A 16,482-nucleotide genomic window follows, 5' to 3' on the forward strand; every position below is an offset into this window, starting at 1 on the left:
GAACACTTCGCGCCCGGGCGGAAGTCCTTGTCCGCCCGAGCGCGACTGAATTACACAGGAGGGCCGAGAGTTGCGCGCCCGGGCGGAACTTTATGTCCGCCCGAGCGCGAGACGTGGTTTATGAAAAATCATGCCACGTATCTTATGGTTGCATGCAATATATAAATATACGTATCAAGCTTCAATTCTTCAGAAATCCTCAAAAGATAATCGAGAGAAGTTGCCGTGAAAGTGTTGAAAATCCTTACGCCTTTTGCGAGAAATCCGTCCGTCTGATTTTTAATCTGACTTCGGTAATGTGTTCCTATCGACGTAGGCTACAACTGGACGTAAGTTTTACTACGTTTTGACATGTTTTGAAATTATGATGATGTTAGAATTGAATACACGTCATATATGCTATTCTTGACATGTTAGACAGCGTAGAATCGAAGTCAGACTAAGAAACGGATATCATATGGAATTATTATGATTTTCAGAATGAGATTGACTAGAATTGATATCAGATTGTACGGTGGTTGATTGTAAACGTTTGGAATTGATATAGACTGATATAGTATTATCAGTATCGCAAGATTGTACTGTCAGAATTTGATAAAACAGAGATGTTGTGATTTGATTAGAATATTGATATAGAATATTGATATTGTCATTGCCAGATTGAACCGTGACAGACTTTGAATCAAGAATTTGATTGTATCAGATCGACAGCAAGAAAGGTATAAATAAATGTTGATTCGGGATTGCACAACTCGAGTTAGGTTCGACTTGAGTTTCCCTAAATCACATACTTTATTTATTGCATTGATATTTGCAGATTATAAGATTGATATGTTAATGTATTGACTTAGAACAAAGTCAGAGTCCGAGTCTAGGGCAGATCAGCCTAGCTAGGGCAGAACCGCCGAGTCTTTCTCAGAACCGATAAGACTCTAGACTTACGGTGTATCGAAAAGCTTTAGATGTAGATCGACGTCTATCGTAGACACTCGATACAGAATACTCAAGTCTAAATTAGATTTGGATCCCTAGATTTGAGATAAGATAAGATTAGATCACGAGTCATTGATTCATGTAGTCAGATTAGATACATGTTTTGATGTTTGTTATGCTTTTATATATGTTTTATATGAATGCATTTAATACATTGTTTATACTGGGATATTTATATCTCACCGGAGTTATTCGGCTGTTGTCTTGTTTGTATGTGTACTTGAAAACAGGTGGGGCAGGTACAGGGTCACAGAGGTGAAGACAGATCGAGATTAGAGTGGAGACTACGGACTTGGACTAGAGATAGGGTTTAAACATTTGATAGTAGTTGTTGAACCTTAGTGTGTATGTTTGTATGTTTTATCAGATTTATACTTTTATACTGATATGTATAGGAGTTTGATTCCATTACCTTCCGCGTTTTAAAAAAAAAAATTTAGACCCTGTTTATTATAATTGAGCAGATTAGTCCCAATGACGATTTAAAAGATGATTAGCGTCCGGGTCCCCACAGATAGTGTCTCCAAATCTTCAGGGAAAATACCATTGGTTCTAGCTCGAGGTCATGAGTCGGATAATTCTTCTCATAGACCTTCAACTGTCTGGATGAGTAGGCTATAACTCTGTCATGCTGCATTAGAACCGTTCCCAAACCGAGCTTCGAAGCATCTGTGTAAACCACGAACTCTTCTTACCCTTATAGAATAGCTAGAACTGTTGCAGTGGTCAATGCTTGCTTCAACCGGTCAAAGATCTCCTGACACTCGGATCCCCAATTAAAGTTGGAATTCTTCTTTGTCAAGGCGGTCATAGGCGTCACAATAGAAGAGAAGCCCTGAACGAATTTCTTGTAGTATCCTTCCAATCCCAAGAAGATACAGATCTCATTCAATCTCTTAGGAACTGGCCAAGCTCTGACTACCTCGACCTTACTGGGTTGACCTCAATACCATCTCGAAATACAATGTGGCCCAAGAATTCCACTTTGTCAAGCCAGAACTCGTACTTACTGAACTTTGCATACAACCATCTGTCATGTAGATTCTGCAGTACAGTCCTCGGATGCTAACTATGCTCTCTGCTCCTTGAATAGATCAGAATATTGTCAATGAAAAATATGATGAACTGATACAAATATGACTTAAACACGCGATTCATGAGTTACATGAAGATCGCTGGCGCGTTCGTCAAACCGAAGGGCATCACCATAAACTCATTGTGCCCATAACGTGTCCTGAAGGCTGTCTTCTGCACTTCATAATCTCTCACCTTCAGGTGATGGTATCTGGATCGAAGATCTATCTTTGAGAACACTGATGTTTCCTCAAGCTGATCAAACAAATCCTCGATCCTCGACAATGGATACTTGTTCTTCACTGTGACCCTGTTCAGCTCTCTGTATTCAATGCAAAGCTTCATGCTGCCATCCTTCTTTTTAATGAACAGTACCGGTGCGCCCCATGGAGAAAAGCTAGGGCGAATGAATCCTTTATCTAGCAAATCCTGTATATGATCTTTTAGTTCTTTCATCTCGGCAGGTGCTAGACATTAGAGTTCCTTAGAGATAGGCACGGTACCTGGCATGAGCTCGATAGAGAAGTTCACTTCTCTGTTTGGTGGGATGCCTGAAACATTGTCAGGGAAAACACTGGGAAACTCTCTGACTACATCAATGTTCTCTAGCATCTGACTGACTGGCTTTGTCAATGATACTATATTGGCCAAAAATACTTGGCAGCCCCTCTTCATGAGATTCCTAGCACACATGCAGGAAATGATGTGCGGCATCTGCTGGTGTCTGGCTGCCTAAAAAATAAACAGCTTACCGCTGGGCGGTCAGACAGATACTGATCTTTGTCGGAAGTCTAGGATAGCTCCGTTCAATGAAAGCCAGTTCATCCCATAATAATATCAAACACCGGCAACGGTAGCACAATCAAATCTGCTTGTACTGCATACCTCTGCAACCGAAGTTCCAATCCCCTCACTGTCTGAGAAGTGAACATCTGATCCCCAGATGGAATCGATACCCTAAATCCTGAATCCATCGCCACTGATATGATTCCTAGTCGCTGGACGAACGATTCCGATATAAATGAATGTGTAGCTCCTGAATCTAGCAATGAATTCTTGGGTAATCCTGAAATATATATCATTCATGCGACAAAACGCACCATCAAATCTGATCGCGTTGAAACTTAAGAAATTTCTTACCAGTAATTATCCCAAAATCCTCGAAAATTCACTGAGTTAATCCCAAGTATTCCTCAAAATTCATCGAGTTAACCCAAATATTCTTCAAAAATTTCGAAATTAAGCTTCAAAAATTTCAAAATTTGCAAATTAGGCCTTAGAGTTTTGAAAATTATATTTTGCCCCTATGAAAATTTTAGAAATTTGTAATTTGATCCCTCAACATTTTCGAATTTAATCCTCTTATAATCCGTAAGATTCTCGAACCTAAAATTAAATCTCTAAAATTTTTAGAAACTTCGAAAATAGTCCCCTAAAATTCTCGATTTTTTTCAATTAGGTCCTCGTATTTCAGTTATTACACTCATGTCCTTAAATTTCTCAAATCATGCAATTAAATCATTAAAGCCAACTAGGTAGAGCATGAATCCTAATTTACTCTATGTTATCAATCCCACAAATTAATTCTCATAACAAACATTTAACCCATGCAATTAAGCGATAAAATAAAATATTAGACATAAAGTTTACAAGTGATCAATGTAGAATCTGGTTCCGCCTCAGCCTCCTCGGCATGCATCACATAAGCCCTGTGTAAGGCCTGAAATTTATTAGTCTTCATTGATGCGATATTCAAAGATATGAGAATGCATGACATGTAATGAGATGGGGGAAGGAGAGACATGGAAAATTAGAATTTTGAATGAAGGGCAGACCGCACCCGCGGTCAAAGAAAGAGTGCACCTGCGGTTGATGGACAGAGAGTTGGAAATTATTTACAGAAATGACACCGCACCCGCGATTCAAACGTAACCGCATCCGCACCATGAAAGATACCGCACCCGCGGTGCATGGACAGAAAATTGACCATTTTTACAGTAGGGTCACCGCACCCGCGTTCTTATAAGTAGCGCACCCGCGGTCGTTGATTTTGGAAAATGAATAGACTGTCGAAGCTTGAGCGCACCTGCGGTCTAGAGGGAGCGCACCCGCGGTGCTGCATGCGAGAAAGCCACCTTTGTTTCTTATGATGACACATGGCATATATATAGAATTGTGCTGAGTCTTCATTTTTTAACACTTCTGTCAGCTGAGAAACGAAGGAGAAAAGGGTTCCAAGCTTTCTTCCAGCTTTACTATTTGATTGTGTAAGATTTACTTATCCAAAAGTTAATCCAAGCTTAAATTCTTGTTCCTCATTTCAAAGGCTACAAGAGGATGTAAGTTTCATTCATTTCCTGCATGATTTGAGATATTGATGTTGGGGAAACTTGGATATGCTTGTAGATATATGTTTTTATGATTATAAGCAACGGTTATTCGCAACCGGATTGAAGAAATGGTACCGTATGTAATTGTTATGAATTCCAGCATATGTATGATTTAACATGTTCAGATTTCAGAGTTAATGTATATTATGAAGAGAATGGTGAATTGTTGATATTGATTACATTGTGTTGATTTATGAGTTGATCGGTATATCGAGAATCCGCCGTTATGCCGTCGAATTGTATTCAGATTGAAGATTGAGTCCTATATGTATTGATAGAATACACTTTGATCATGCCATTTCAGATTCTATTGGAAACTTTGATAGCGAGACTTCGACTACGACAGATTGTGCGACGAAAGGTATAATTCATGTTTTGTTTGGGGAAGACACAACTCAAATGAGATTCAATTTGAGTTTCCCAACCAAATCACATGCTAGAATTGTTGTCTATCTTTTGATATGATTTTGATTTGTCTAAAGAATTATATTTAAATCTCTTGATATGATGATGCCTTGTTTATAGAGTTATATTCAAGCATTTGAGATAGGAGATTCATTGGCAGACTTGCCAAACTAGACGTTCGGTGGTATCGACGCTTCGGATCAAATTCAATCCGATTGTAGACATTCGATACAGACAGGGCCGAAGTCTAGGAATAAGACCTACAGTTACCCCGATTGGGAGGGTAGGTGACAGACAGTGACGTCTTATTCACACCGGGATCCCTAAAGTAGAGTCGAGTCGAGTCATGACATGATTTGATTTGAATTGAATGCTCATATAGATCTACAGAAAACGAGCCCGGCATTGGCAGTTTTGCCAGTAGTACGGGAGTTTGCAGAGGTATTTTCGGACGAGATCCCAGGGTTACCTCCAGCTCGAGAGGTAGATTTTAGCACTGATCTTATTCCAGGTACCGTTCCTATTTCGAGAACTCCGTATAGAATGGCACCTATAGAGTTGAAAGAATTGAAAGCACAACTAGAAGATCTTCTAGCAAAGGGATATATCAGACCCAGTGTATCTCCTTGGGGTGCTCCAGTGCTATTCGTGCGCAAGAAAGATGGTTCCATGAGATTATGCATCGATTACCGGCAACTGAATAAAGCAACGGTGAAGAATAAATATCCATTGCCGTATATTGACGATTTATTTGATCAGTTACAGGGATTATCTGTCTATTCCAAGATTGATTTGCGATCGGGATATCACCAATTGAGAGTTAGAGATGTTGACATACCGAAGACAGCATTCCGAACCAGGTATGGACATTATGAGTTTGTTATCATGCCTTTTGGTTTAACGAATGCTCCAGCGGTGTTTATGGGATTGATGAACCGTGTCTTTCAGAGGTATTTGGATGAGTTTGTGATTGTTTTTATTGATGATATCTTGGTTTATTCTAAGAATCTGAATGAACATGCCAATCATTTGAGAATTGTGTTGCAAACATTGAGAAATGAAAGATTATTTGCTAAACTGTCAAAGTGTGAGTTTTGGCTGAGACAGGTTGTCTTCTTGGGTCATATCATATCTAGAGACGGTATTTCTGTAGATCCGAGTAAAGTTGAAGCTATGATCAGTTGGCCGAGACCGACTTCTGTGCCAGAGATACGCAGTTTCATGGGTCTGGCAGGGTACTATCGACGATTCATTAAAGATTTCTCCAGCATTGTGAAGCCGATTACCCAGTTGACCCAGAAGAATGTACCGTTTGTGTGGTCTGAGGATTGTGAGTCTAACACTTCATAGAGTTGAAGAAGAGGTTGACCAGTGCACCTGTCTTGATGATTCCTTCAGGTACTGGTGATTTCGTTGTGTATTGTGATGCATCTCACAGAGGGTTAGGATGTACTCTTATGCAGCGAGGACATGTGATCGCATATGCTTCTAGACAGCTGAAGCCACACGAGACCCGATATCCATTTCATGATCTTGAATTGACGGCTATTGTTTTTGCATTGAAGATCTGGCGTCACTATCTTTATGACGAGAAATTTGAGATCTACTCTGATCATAAGAGCCTGAAGTATTTGTTTTCCCAATCAGAATTGAATATGAGACAGCGTAGATGGGTCGATTTATTGAAAGATTTTGATTGCGAGATCAAATATTACCCAGGGAAGTCAAATGCAACAGCAGATGCCTTGAGTCGAAAGGTATGTGCCCTATCCTTATCGACGATAGGTGTTTCGAATTTAGTTGAGGATTGCTGTTTTTCTGGTTTAGCATTTGACACAGATAGTTGACCGCTGAGACTTGCTTCGATTCAAGTTGAGCCAGATTTGATTATGAGGATTAAAGAGGCACAAAGAACAGACCAGAATGTTCAGAAGTCGATTCAGATGGTCAGATCAGGACATCAGTCTGAATATCGGGTACATGATTATGTTCTGTATGTGAATAACCATCTTGTAGTGCCAGATGTTTCAGACTTGAAACAACAGATTATGTCAGAAGCGCACTGTAGTCGGTTTAGTATTCATCCTTGTGGCAGGAAAATGCACAACGATTTGAAGACACAATTCTGGTGGAAACAGATGAAGTCAGATATTGCAGAATTCGTGTCTAAGTGCTTGAATTGCCAACAGGTGAAGGCTGAAAGAAAGAAGCCCGGAGGTTTACTTCAGAGCCTATCTATTCAAGAATGGAAATGGGATCACATTTCCATGGATTTCGTGACAAAGTTTCCTCGATCATCCCGGGGCTGTGACGCGATTTGGGTCATTATTGACAGATTGACCAAATCGGCTTGTTTTATTCTATACAGAATGACATACAGACACGATCAGATGGCCGAGACCTATATCAGAGAAGTAGTCAGATTGCATGGTGTGCCGAAGTCTATCGTATCAGATCGTGATCCACGATTCACTTCACACTTTTGTCACAGTTTGCAGCAGGCCTTAGGTACGACATTACACCTGAGTACTGCTTATCATCCTCAGACTGACGGACAATCAGAGCGGACTATCCAGACTTTAGAGGACATGATGAGAGATGTAGTGCTAGATTTCGACACTAGTTGGCAAGACTCACTACCGTTGTGTGAATTCTCGTACAACAACAGCTATCAAACGAGCATAGAGATGGCACCGTTTGAAGCGTTATATGGCAAGAAGTGCAGATCTCCTCTATACTGGGATGATATATCTGAGGTACCAGAACTTGGGCCTGATATGATTCGTGAAATTACTGAGAAAGTAAAGATAATTCAGAAGAGGATGAAGACAGCACAGGATAGGCAAGCCAAGTATGCCAATATCAGACGTAGACCGCTAGTATTTGAACAAGGAGACAGAGTGTTTTTGAAGATTTCTCCTTTCAGAGGCGTTGTCAGATTTGGCAAACGCGGGAAGTTGTCTCCTAGATACATCGGTCCTTATGAGAAACTTGAAAAGATTGGTGATCGAGCCTATCGACTAGTTCTTCCTCCTTCTCTATCTGGAATACATGACGTATTTCATGTATCAATGCTGCGTAGATATATGCCTGATGCTTCTCATGTCATTCAGCCTGACGAAGCTGAGCTTGATCAGACTTTGAGTTTTACTGAGCAACCGATACTGTAATGCCCGGTTACTCGTACAAATGATAATAATGCGTTTATGTCGTTTATTATATAGTTATTTAGCTCATCAGATTTCACGTAATGATTGAGGTATCAATATTGAGATTGAACATGAGTTTTATATTGTCTATGGTGTATTGAGAATAAATATGTGTTAAAATAGTGGTAGTAAGAGGTGTAGGTAGAAGTAGTGTAATGAAAGTTAGTATAGGACTGCAGGAAATGAGACGAAATTGTGGTAGTTGTTACGGGTTTTAGCATAATGATTTGAATATTGATCCAAATTGTGTGAGGCCTTAATCATTAGAAAGATAAGATATAATGCTACAACTTTCTCGTTTTGGGTTTTGTTCAAATCATTAGGGAAGACGAGCCAAAAGTGGCCCAAAGTGTGTCGTGTGTTTCGTTGTTCCTGCACTGACACATGTTGGGAGAATGGGCATAACGTTTTACTCAGAGCTCCAAATGACTTGAAATTTGGGTAGATTCAAGAAAACACATAGGGCTACAACTTTCATGTTGACCACTTTTGCTAATTCGGAAGTTAAAAATGACTTTTTTGGCAGAATGTAGTGCGCATATGCGCCAGAATTCGAGCATGTGTGCCGGGAGGGCAGAACAGGCCGCGCATATGCGCCCAAAACTGTATAAAAAGATAAGCATCGAATTTCTTAGCATCTTTATCAGTTCACCTATCTTCTTCCACAGCAAGACTCGAGAGAAAACCTAAGAATCTTCCTCCAAGTGACCTTGTTCTTCCTTTCCTTCATTAATTGAAGTTATAATTTAGTTCTCCATCCCAAGGGCATCTTAGAGTTATAAGTTTTCATCTTTTTAATGGTTGTTATACATGTATAAGGCCATATAGATATAGTGATTGGATTTTTGATATATTTGACAGTATAGGAGCGAGATACATCGTCTCAAACAAGTATTCGTATGCTTGGACAGTAAGTTGGCATGTTCTTGAAGTAATACATGAGTAATATTATGAATTTCAAATGATTCTCATTTTCTATTGCTATATATACATTGTTAGTATGTTTATTGATGAAAACATAGCACCATATTCCATTGTTATGTATTAAATATGTAAAGAACTCACGAATATTGAAGATGGGTGCTATGTAAGGAACATGAACATGGACATTGAAAGAAAAGGACTGATTTTACATGATATAGAGCTTGTTGACATCATGGGTGGTTTTAAGTCCACCAAAGCTATTGTCCAATATATGTTCATGGGGCGTGGGGTCGCCAAAGGTTGCTCCCTGACGTCCAACACAGTAGTAGCTATATAATAAAGCAAGCACGGTAGTACAGGTCAACTAATGAGGCTCAAGTACAAAATTGAACACGAATATATGCTATGATATGACATAGTTTAAAGATTCATTGTTGTCACGACTTGATATGTATGTTCTTTCGACGCATATTGATACGTACAAGTGCCAACTTATTGAGTTTTATAAACTCACGTAGCTCATGTATTACAGGATCAGGTAGTGAAGAGACGTAGGATGCCGGTTCGCCAATGGATTGTGGGGACCCAGACGCTAATCATCTTCTTAATCATCTTTGGAATTTAATTATCAATTAAGATAAACAGGGTCTAAAAATTTTTCTTTTTAAAATATAAGTGCGGAACGTAATGGAATTTAACTAATATACATCTCAGTATAAAAGTACAATAATGTACAACAATTATTCAAACTAGTCTAAGGTTCAACTACTAACTTCAAGTATTAAACCAAGTCTACATCCAAGTCCGGAATCACCACTCTAATCTCGATCTCTCATCATCCTCTTGACCCTGATCCTGCCCCACCTGTTGTCATGCACACATACAAACAAGACAACAGCCGGATACTCCGGTGAGAATAAATCCCAGTATAAATAATGTATACATGCATTTAACTGAATTAACATAAAAGCATGAATTATATCTTATCACATGTAGCATAATCAAACAACATGTATCCATACCAGTCTGTAAATAAAACATGAATCAATACGGATCTGTAAATCAAATTCTAGTCTCAATATCTAAAACTCGACTCATCTCTCATTCTAATCTAGGGATCCCGGTGAATAAGAACGTAACAATTCTCCCACCTATTACTACCAGTCGCAGTGGCGGTACGTTCTTATTTCTGGACTTTGGTCTAATCTATATCGAATAGAATGCTATCTGTATCTGAAGCATAACGATATACCAAACGTCCAGTGCCTTGGCGTATCTACCAAGACTAAGCCTATTCGGACAATGTGCAATGGGTCAGTGACAAGTCTGTCAAAATCTAACCCCTCTGTCAGTGACTCTTACTTAATAGCTCTCCGTGTTCTACTTCTAATTCAATAGAATAAACATACTCATTAAAACACAAAGGTATAAAAACAATACCATACAAGTATGTGGTTTAGGGAAACTCGAGTTAAATCTAACTCAAGTCGATCTCCCAATTGACATCCATTTATACCTTTCTCTTCTTGGTCTGATGAAGACAATGTCTTGTATTCCAATCTGTCCATATCCAAATCTGATAATGACGATCATATAAATACCATATCAGTATATAACTCAATTCAAGACATGTTCTGATCAATACTCAAATCAGTATATAATCTGATCCATATCTGAACAATGTACAATCTAATTCATATCAATGATATCACGATACAATCGAAATCATTACTGAATCTGATCAATATCAATCTACTGATGTTTCGACGGCATAATAATACAGTCACGATAACCCCGTCTATCCCAACATCACAAATATAATACCAGAATTCATAACAAGTATCAGTACAACTCAAAATCCGAATAATAACACAACTCTGATATAGAATCTCAACTAAATCAACTCTGAAATTCATAGCAATTTCATAAACAGTCTATTCTTTAATCTGACTTCAGTTATACAATGTCTACTGTAGCAGAAACATCATATCTGATTCATATTCAATTTTGACAATATCATAAATTCAAATCATGTATAAACCTAACGAAACTTACGTCCAGTTGTAGCCTGCGTCGATAGGAACACAGTACTGAAGTCGGATTCAAAAACAGACGGACGGATTTCTCACAAACGGCGTAAGAATATTTCAATTCCTTCTTGCACTTCCCTCGGCTCTTTCCTTCATTCCCTTGAATTGCATGTAGGGATACATATATATATATACATGTTCCTTAGGTAGGAGGCAAGTGGCTTAATCTTCATACTGCACGTCGCACCGCGGGTGCGCTCTATGTATTGATATACGTCAACTTTTCCGAAAGCTTCGATCGCGGGTGCGCTCAGTCCTGTAACGCGGGTGCGCTGACCTCACTGTAGTAGACCCGCGGGTGCGGTCTGTCTAGCACCACGGGTGTGGTGTCACTTCCGTAATTAATCTCCAACTCTCTGTCCATCAACTGCAGGTGCGGTCTTGTTCGTAGCGCGGGTGCGGTCTAGACTTTATGCACCACTTCATAATCTCATTTAGTGCTTCTCATTACATGTCATGCATACTCATATCTTCCGAATATCACATCAATTAAGACTAATACATCTCGAGCCTTACATTTCTCACCCTCTAAGAAATGATTTCGTCCTCGAAATCACAAGTAATCAATTCAGACATATCAGAGGAAATGTATACAGAGTTTAAATCAAAGCTCATCTCAATGAATCCATTCTGAAATCTTAATCTCATGACAAGTTCTGTCTTTCAGATAGTCTCTTTGAGGCCCTGTCACTTACTGTATTTTCAATAATAGAATAGTCTTCATTCTAAAATATCTTTCTTGTACGGATCTTTGATTCTAAATTGGAATAATAATTCAAGAGCATAATATCATTGTACCCTTTGAAATACTCTGACAGAATTAATCTCATAATACTGGCTATACAACATCCGTATATACCAATCAACGGCTCATACCAAATCAATATCATCCGCTGTTATCCAATCTGTTTATCCTAGTCGAGGATATATTAAATCTTCGGCCCCAAATACCAATCGTCATCATCCGACGTTGGCGTATTAAGTCTGTCTGGTCTGAGCTATCTTCATTCTCTTCTGAATTAGCTACATTTTCTTTGTCATATCTCTGACCGTATCAACTCCTATCTCAGGTATCTTCGAGATGTTATTGTTATACCAACGAAATCTGCAGTACTCACTGTACAATATATCGTCTGTAACTATCTCATTACTCTTCTGATGGCTATTATCATACTATAATTCATAGGATGACAATATGTCATATTAACTGGTGCTAGCATCAAGCACTGCCACTCCCTGGATATCTCTCAATATCTGGATAGTACACTCTGGCTATCTGTCAGTCAGTGGATAATATATGAATGAGTTCATGGTACGTTCTGCCACAATGACAACTCTATCAAAATCACAATCTGATATAGTCTAGTTCTACATTCTGATCAATCTGACCATTTCTTTGACATCGATCTTTGTCATCTGGTCATGTTTGTACGTCATCTTGTACAAACTAATAGATATAGATTAAACAATCTGTCAATCACAATCATATCATATCACAATCTGGAAAGTATTATAGTGGTCTTATTACGAAATTCATCGAAATATACTCTCCATGTCTAGTCAGAAATATACCAATTCTGTAATAACTCTTCTGATTTCTATCTTTCTATCTTCATTTATTGGCGATTCAGACATTTCAGTACAAATTCTGCCAACATTTAAGTACAAATTCTGTCACAACTGATTTAATCTGTCCAGGTCAGAACTATCTGTCCGAATATCATACATTCTCAGTCACCAAAATGAAAACTGAATCCACTACGGTGCGTTTCGGACACTATCGATCATTTCAGATTCGAACTATTCGGTACAAAAAAATCAGTTAATAATATAAATTAAAGAAAAATACCTACCTGGTATTCGGTTCTGATTGTCGATATCAAATTCTGTTGTACAATTATGAAACATTTGACATCACAAGATAATCATTCTCATACCGTAAAATCACTTATCTGTCATTCTGATCGATGCTCTGTTTTGATTATTGAAAATAAGCTCTGAACATTCTGATTATATTTCTGATCTACTGTAATTCTCGAATTCAACTCTGATTCGGATTGAATAATCTATATCAAACACTGACTCTGAATAACAGTACTATCAAATCAGATTCATAATATCAATAATCTATACTGATCCAGTGAGTTTAGTAAACTCATAAAACGGCAATTCCTGGCAATATTGTCAATTCTGACTAATCAATCACGTCTTCATGTCGTTTTGATCAACTGCTATATATCATCTGCAAATATAGTATGTCCTAAAACAATATAAGTTGTCTCAAATATTGTGTTAGAACAATAACAATACTCAGACAGACACAAAACAACAATCGTATACGAAAATCTGTCAATTCAGACTAAAATAAATTTCTGACATTTCTGACATTTCTGACATTTCTGCTCTGTCTGATATCGGTATTATTCTTATCTACTGGTCATGATCTCAACTGTGTCAAAATCAATAGGTATACTAACTTCAGATATCGCATATTCCGATTATATTTCTGTTTCAAGCAGGATTCATATCTGAATAATTTCTGTATACAATAATCACAGTTCTCAGAGTATTCAATACAATCTTCAGATATTCGATTCAATCACTCAGATGCTGTAAGTATATCAAGCTATCATAGATACAACAAGCATGAAATCATCAGAATATCTCTGAACATACTGAAATATGCCAAAGAGAAACATTAAATCAGATGTAACTCCTGGTCGGTACTCTTCTACTGATCTTTCAATTCTTTCACTTCATTCAGTGACATTCTGCACATTCAATATCATTCTGTACTGAATTCTAATAAAACAAACAGTACCTGGTCTCAATTCAATTCTGAAATCTATCTGTCTGATATAAAACAAATCTGAAATCTTATCTGGGCCAACATCAGCCAACTCGTACATCACTGGCAAATCTGCCAATGCTAGACTCGATTTCAGTATGTCTACTGAATACATAAGGATGGCATCTGCTCCTTTCTGTAATAATCGAGTCCCTATACAACACAAATATCAAAGGAATTCTGAATCTAGAATCCTTACCGTGAAATCTCTACTCATCAGCCATACCTGGTCTGAATCTTATACTCTCCTGACAAGAATCTATAATAGTTATGTTCTTGTTCAGCATATTAATATCAATAATGCGATCAACTCAGAAATACAAGCACATCATAATCTAACTCGACCTCATTCTCATCTTACTGTAGTATACAATATTTCACAGAAATCTCTAATATCAATCTTTCTTTCCCAACAAGTAAGGGAATCAATACTACAGTACAATCAAAGTCAACAGATACAGTATATCTCAATGCAACTCATTCAAAGACAATCGTAAGAAATGCATTAATATATATCAATACACATGCAATATAATCATAAAAGAACAGTACCTGCCACTATATCATCAAGTGCCTCTTGGGTCTGTTCCTCGGTCACTACCACCAGATGGTCCTGATCCCTGAAATTTTCGGGAATCTCTCTGTGGACAAACTTTAGCAAAGTGTCCCCGTTGTTTGCAGATATTGCAAATACCAGTCACTCCCTGGCATTGCTCGGTAGGATGTCTTCCTCCACAAGTTCTGCAATACCCTACAATGTAATTCGAGCTAGAACCACTGGAGCTAGATGACCCGCTCCCTAACTTCTTGAACTGCTTCTTTCGAGCTTGTAACTGTTCTTTCGTCCCACTACTGCTACTGCCCATCTCAACTCTGTGGGGCAGTTGCTGTGAACTCGATATTGGAAGAACATACGATGCTCTCTTTTGTCCTCTCAGAACTGTTTCTGCTCTTTTGGCTCTGTTCAAGGTATCAGCAAAATTAATCGATCGTTTCACATTTACCAATGTACGTATCTCCGAATTCAATCCCTGAATGAACTGATCAGATATAGCTTCATCATTTCTAGCAACATGAGGGACAAAACGTAGCAAGGTAAAGAACTGGCCGAAATACTCATCAATACTCAAGTGACCCTGTCTCAAATTTGAAAACTCTGCACTTTTGTCTTGTCTGTATGATACGGGGAAAAATCTTTGATAGAATTCAACCTTAAAAATTTTCCACGTAATTAGTGAACTACGTTGTTCCAAAGCTTCTTTGGTTATTAGCCACCAACTTCTTGCAGTCTCTTTTAGCTGGTTCCCCAATCAATGTAACTCTACAATCATCTGTGAAATCAAGAAATTCAAATAGCATTTCTATGTTTTCAATCCAATTCTCACAATCTACTGGCGTCTCAGTACCCTTTAAAATCGGTGGTTGAAATGACTGAAACCTCTTCATCTGTGTTTCTATCTGAGTTTCTGATACATCTATCTGTTCAGTCGAAGTACTACCCCTTTCTGGAATTCTCTGTGGAGGTATATCTTCTTATCAAAACATTAGTACTCAAATACTACAAATCTGTTCCAATCTTTCTCTGATCATGAATCAGATCTGATTCATACTCAATAATACATAATACCAACTCAAATCAGATAATCAGGTAAACATGTATTTTAAAGCAGTAAAACATAATCTCATGCTAGCATACACAATGTAAATAAACATTAAAATAAATCTCATGCTAGCAATCACATGCAAGGAAAGAAAACTCAATCTATCTTCCCCGCTCATTCTCTTCTATCTCAGTCTAAAGGATCTATCGTTCTGATACCACCTGTTGTGGGGACCCGGACGCTAATCATCTTCTTAATCATCTTTGGAATTTAATTATCAATTAAAATAAACAGGGTCTAAAAATTTTTCTTTTTAAAATATAAGTGCGGAACGTAATGGAATTTAACTAATATACATCTCAGTATAAAAGTACAATAATGTACAACAATTATTCAAACTAGTCTAAGGTTCAACTACTAACTTCCAGTATTAAACCAAGTCTACATCCAAGTCCGGAATCACCACTCTAATCTCGATCTCTCATCATCCTCTTGACCCTGATCCTGCCCCACCTGTTGTCATGCACACATACAAACAAGACAACAGCCGGATACTCCGGTGAGAATAAATCCCAATATAAATAATGTATACATGCATTTAACTGAATTAACATAAAAGCATGAATTATATCTTATCACATGTAGCATAATCAAACAACATGTATCCATATCAGTCTGTAAATAAAACATGAATCGTAATCTACGAAACATAAATCAATACGGATCTGTAAATCAAATTCTAGTCTCAATATCTAAAACTCGACTCATCTCTCATTCTAATCGAGGGATCCCGGTGAATAAGAACGTAACAAGTCTCCCACCTACTACTACCAGTCGCAGTGGCGGTACGTTCTTATTTCTGGACTTTGGTCTAATCTATATCGAATAGAATGCTATCTGTATCTGAAGCATAACGATATACCAAACGTCCAGTGCCTTGGCGTATCT

The sequence above is a fragment of the Primulina tabacum genome, chromosome 4 (assembly GCF_025594145.1).
Source record: "Primulina tabacum isolate GXHZ01 chromosome 4, ASM2559414v2, whole genome shotgun sequence".
NCBI lineage: Eukaryota > Viridiplantae > Streptophyta > Magnoliopsida > Lamiales > Gesneriaceae > Primulina > Primulina tabacum.